General features: G+C 35.1%; 1 long non-coding RNA gene across 1 annotated transcript; it reads left to right on the top strand.

Annotated features, from left to right (window-relative positions):
• Positions 1 to 2,310: 2,310 nt before the first annotated feature.
• On the top strand, positions 2,311 to 4,659 carry LOC141914315 (uncharacterized). Its single transcript, XR_012620768.1, has 3 exons — positions 2,311 to 2,362; positions 4,116 to 4,197; positions 4,475 to 4,659. It is a non-coding gene; the product is annotated as an uncharacterized LOC141914315 (long non-coding RNA).
• Positions 4,660 to 5,672: the final 1,013 nt, after the last annotated feature.

Raw genomic sequence — 5,672 nt, 5'->3', positions numbered from 1 at the left:
GCTTACCCTTGTTTTTTCCTTCTATTTATTCTATTTTCGAAATAAAAGCATCCCGTTTTCTCGGACCAGACCTGTCGACGAATAACAAAATAAATTTCGTGCAATGTTCAATACGTTTCCAATACAAATTAAAACTACACCGACCGGTGATTTTTACAGCTTGATATTGATTGAAATTTATATGGATGTTCAGTCAGTCTAAATCGATTCGAATCGGAAACTTCAGAATCGATCCATATTAATCGCTCATTAATTCACGGTGGATTTTTCTGCGAGCAGAAAGTTCGGAAACCAGATACTAAGATGAAACAGTTGACTAAATTTAGTGGAAATCGTATTCAACGAATAATTGTGACGTGTATTAATAATGACGTGTCATTTATTGATCGCCACTTATCATTATATACGTACCACTGCTGAAATGATTAATATCAAAAACGCTCGGCATAAATTTCACAACAAAAATGCGTCGTTAAAATGCGGTTGATTTAATATACAACATCTCGATTAGAAGGCTTTATTGGACTACCTATAACTGAGGCCGTTACTGCAAGTATATGTCAATCCTTTCTTGTTAGGAAGAGAATATGTAGATGATCCCCTCGTTTTGAATATGATGCCAAGTTGTAAAATCTCAAAATGATCAGTCCCACTTACAAAAGTTCAACTCATGAAAAACACAGCATAAGGTTCGAATCCCTGCCGGGGTAGGGTGCGCGGCTGTCCGTGTGGTAATCGCTGTCCTGCTACGTTCCCCATGCACAAGTCGCAATAGTTACTATAGTAACATATTTTTTATCCTTAGAAAACGGGAATTGTTTCATTGAAATTAGTTCAACAATATAGAGAATCATTCGATTGAAATAGGTTGCTCAATATTAGAAGTGATATACATGTATGTTGTCGTCCAGAATGTCATCCGAAAAAGCAAAGTCATAACAATAATACATGTATTTGCATAAAATAGCTAAGTACCGATAGGAAAACTCGACAGTCGGTGGGAGCCTTTGAATTTGAAAAGTTGTCAGACAAACCTTACATTTTTTTACAGTTAAAATTTGCATCTCTCTATCGATCGTTTACAAGTTATGAAATTCGACTTCATCTCATCTCTGCACTTCATAAGGCTGTGGTAAAACCTCTTGGCCCATGGGCAATTATTATTTTCAAAGTTATCAATCGATTTTCATTTAAGTTGTTATCAGTCAAATTAGCGGAATGCCTATAACCAGACGAAAAAATGGCCTTGTAACGAATATCGGATGCACCAAGGCGTCATAAGTATATACAAAGTGGCTGCTCTACAGAGTTGAAGTCCTCTAAACTCAATGCGTTTCTGGATAGATTGCTAGAGTGCAATTTAAAAAGAACCCTTCTGGTGCTATCTAAAGCAACTCAAAAATGGATATGAATGAAGAATTGCGTGTATGAAATAGTTTATATTGCAGCATGTATTGACTATTTAAATTCATCGGTGAAACAAATGAATCATATTCGTCGTTACGCGATTTCATAATCTTTCTTTTTACCTGTGACGATATGAATCAGTTTACAGATACTCCTTCATAGAAGTAAAACACATATTCGTGAATATTGTTAAAAATTGAAAAATTTTCTTCAAATACGAAAAGAAATTATGATTTATGTTATGGACATACGGTTTATGGCAATTCAGTCCTGCTTTCTACATAATGCTGACTTATCAAATTGTTCAGCTTATTTGCAAAAATAAATCGAAGCAAATGAGTTAGTTTCGTACCCCCTTTGATCAATAGTTCGAAGATGTTAATTATATTATCATACTGACAGAATCATTCCTCAAAGATTCTTTTCTCTACCATTTTTGTTCAGGGCAAAATTCACTCTTAGTGATGACCAGATGACGATCAATATGACGCGATACGAGTGAAGAAAGTGTGTGGTATTTGACAGTTTGGACCAAACCTAGCGCTCTACAAAAAACGAGTAGGAAATTCGAATGAACTCAGGTGTAAGACCGGTGCGTTTCTAGTTAGATGATGATATATACACGCACCGTGCTTCATCGAAGTATTAGGACAGCATGTGAGAAATCAATATTCAGAAACGCGAAAATTGATTATCATTGAATAAACTGGTTTTCTGAGGACTTATTGGAAAAACGGCTCTGCGAGAGTACATAGTGATACAGGTGGAAGTGCCAGATGCGAATCGATTTACCATAACAAAACATCAGTATAAGTTTCAATCTATATCAAGCTGTGCAATCATAAGCTTATTTTTCATGAGTCCAAATGTATAAAACAAGGCACCAAATGTGTTATTCGTCGACCGTACTGGCTGAAGAAAAAGAGAGTTGAATACGTTGGAAGAAGCGACTAAGGTGAGCGCAGTCATGAAATATTCATATCTTTATTATTCATACTCAAACGTTGATTTTCAGTGAAACAATATACAATTTCAAATGTTGTATACCTATCGCATAGACCAACGATTCATTTAGATTACCAATATAATCTATCGATTCCACAATATTAAGTGGGTTTCCATCCAGCAAACGTTTGTCTAAACTAGCCAATATCATAGTTTTGTCTTCGTTAACCTTTTGGATCGTCTTGAGGGTTAGGGTTTAAATGAGGATTAAGCAAAATGAATGCCATATACTTTATCCTTTAAGCTTATTTACTTTCACTTAATTTAATTTTTTTTCTAAAGATGACGCGGATAGTTGTATGAGAAAAACAAGAACAAACATGGTTCTTCTAAAGTACGAAACTACGAAATTACGAAATATGAAACGAAATAACGAAATGCTAAAGTACGAAACGAAATACGTCACGAAATGCTAAACTACGAAACGAAATGGCCATTCTTTCACGGGTCCTGCTTAATTATGAAATGAAATACGAAACTAAATTGAATTTTTTTGCTACAGTAGCGCGAAGAGCTGGCTCGTGGAGCTGGCTTAAACATACGCAATGATGTAGTGTGACGGGGTTCCACACCGTGGACCGTTTCAAAAGGCCAATACGCTAAAAACCATCCAGTTGAAGAATGTAAATTCTTGAATAATTTCAAAAGATCATTTACATGTACCGCAAAACTTTGACATCCCGTGGCGTTATGAGCATTTGTCAATAGTATGGTCGTATTTCATGACCATTTCTTTGTATTTCATTTCGTAATTAAGCACTTCTCGCAAAATTTCGTATTTCGTAGTTCCGTTATTTCGCTTCATATTTCGTAATTCCGTCGATTTGTACTTTTAGCCGGAACCGAACAAACACGGAATTTAACCTTTCGTATGCCTACATTTGCAGATGCATCCTAGTTTGGGTAAAAAAGGTGCAATAATATAAAAATAATTACACTGTTAAACCGACGGCTTCCAGTCATTTCACAAGACATTTCATGCGATATTTTATCGTTTTAGGAGTGATTTGAATTAACAAACTCTTATCATTGTATAATGTTGCTACCGTTGTATATGACATGAAAATGGCATATAAGTGAGTAGCGCTCTAGGTCTGTGAATACGGTGAACAAATGGTGCTTATTATATCGATTATTCATAGGCTACGCTACTAGCGCGCACACGTGCTTGTGTTGATTATCATAGTTAACATCATAAATAGCGCCACCTGCGGGTTAAATATGAACTATACGCACGGAGTGAAGGATAATTAGATGACTATTCCGCTAACTATTACGGCTAATTCATGCTCTTTTTTTCAATAAGTCACATCTCAGGTCGTTATATGTATACTAAAGTTTCTTCTGGTTGAGAAATCGTGGAAAGTACAATTTTGATGGCAATTGCCCTTTAACGGTTCTACGATTTGTTTAGATTGTAAAAACATATTAATGATTAATCATATCCTGTCCAGAACTTGTTTTAATGGGCAAATTACTTAACTTAAATATTTCACCTAGATCAGCTGGAAAAAATGAATCAAGAATTAGGGTTAAGGTTATAGAGAGTGATAAATGATAGTGATTACAGATGGTGTTAATAGATCTTCACATTTTTGGATTCTTTTCTGCAAAATGAATGAGTTGGCTATCACTATATATGTAACCAGAATTTAGGGTTTCCAAAAATGTCAAAATGCTTACATATTTATGTCAAATTCTAGGTCAGGATCATGCTTACTTATCTAATGACTCGAATGTGTGTTATTGTTATGCTTGTGGGCAGTGGCGCGTCGTGGCCCTCAGGTGAGTAACGACTGGTGAAATGATTTACAATTCACAATTTCTTAGAATTATATGAATAATATAAAAATGAAAGTCGCCTCCATCAGTAATATGTGTTAGTTGTTTATCGATATAACGAATTAATTTGATAAATAGCATTTACACTGATTTTACTAAAATAGATTTGTTGTTTACGAGGGACATCTATTATCCCAACCAATTATTTCTTTTAATTCAAGTAAAATAGTGTGTCACTTAAAAAAGGCCCCTGCCAATATCATGCTTTTTGGATGTATAGGTTGCACAGTAAAATCCGGGATATGTCTCTGGAGTGCCGAGTGTTGCAGTAACAAATGTAAAAACGGATTTTGTTCCTAATCGGCATAGATAAGGGTTTTAAACGGATTTACTTGTGGTGGTATGGAAACTATCCGATAATGAACCCGAAACACTGTCAGATTATCGACTGACAAAGTTGAAAAAGCCGGAATTTATTTACTCATATTTGTAACTCAATTGTCAAATGTTTTTCTGAAATGATTCAATAAAACTGCGGGTAAATAAAATAGTTCAATGATCCGATTCTGAACTGTTTTTGATTATTGGCTGTGGATTTTAAAGTGATCAATAGACGCTGCACGCCGCTCCGTTCGTTGCGAGGAATATCAATCGTCAATTTAAGTTTCACGACTATACAGTGATAATATATTGGTAGCCCACTGTTATGGGTTAGAGTGGGCTGTTATGGTTGTTGAATGAACCACAGTGTCGTTACTGTGTTTAACCGTCGTATATGAACTTTTCTATAGATTTACAGTTTCCTATTTATCATAATCAAATGACGTGATTGTCAATGAACAAAGAATCAGCAGAGAAACAGTAATATACATATATAGAGTAGCAAAAATTGTGTATTTTATTTACAGAAAACATACCGTACAATGCGTATATATTTTCAAACATCAAATCAAATACAATATTCAAAACTCGATTTAACAAACTTCCCCAAATTCATCACGTTAGATTCACTACTTACATAATTGAAAATTCTACTTATATTACATGCATCAATATTTACCAATTTTATTTTCGTCTTGAGATCGCTGAATTTACTGCTCGTTAGGATTAAAATGCAGCTCATCTTCCACACAGTTAAACGTATTACAAATCCTGTCATCTCTACTCAATCCCAGAGGTTCGTGTTTTTGCTATCATAAAACTGCGTTATTCTGATAGGATAACTATTCATTCTAAATGGGCCTCGATTAGGTGTAATACACTCTTAGGTAGGGTTCCCTGCACTTGCCTCCAAGGGAGAACATATAAAGGTTCGTCAAAGAAAGTTTTTTTGTAGGGGTCTTTAAAAACCCCAGGTGTGTCGAGTGGGTCTTCGCTAGACGTTCGAGTTTGACGTTTTAATTTGGAGTCCGGTATTGTAGAAGAAGGACTATAAAGATGATAGAAGTCCGGTATTGTAGAAGAAGGACTATAAAGAT

This window comes from Tubulanus polymorphus, chromosome 12 (assembly GCF_964204645.1).
Source record: "Tubulanus polymorphus chromosome 12, tnTubPoly1.2, whole genome shotgun sequence".
NCBI classification, from domain to species: domain Eukaryota; kingdom Metazoa; phylum Nemertea; class Palaeonemertea; order Tubulaniformes; family Tubulanidae; genus Tubulanus; species Tubulanus polymorphus.
Note: the sequence above shows the minus strand (reverse complement) of the source record. Positions and strands in the feature narration are given on the sequence as shown.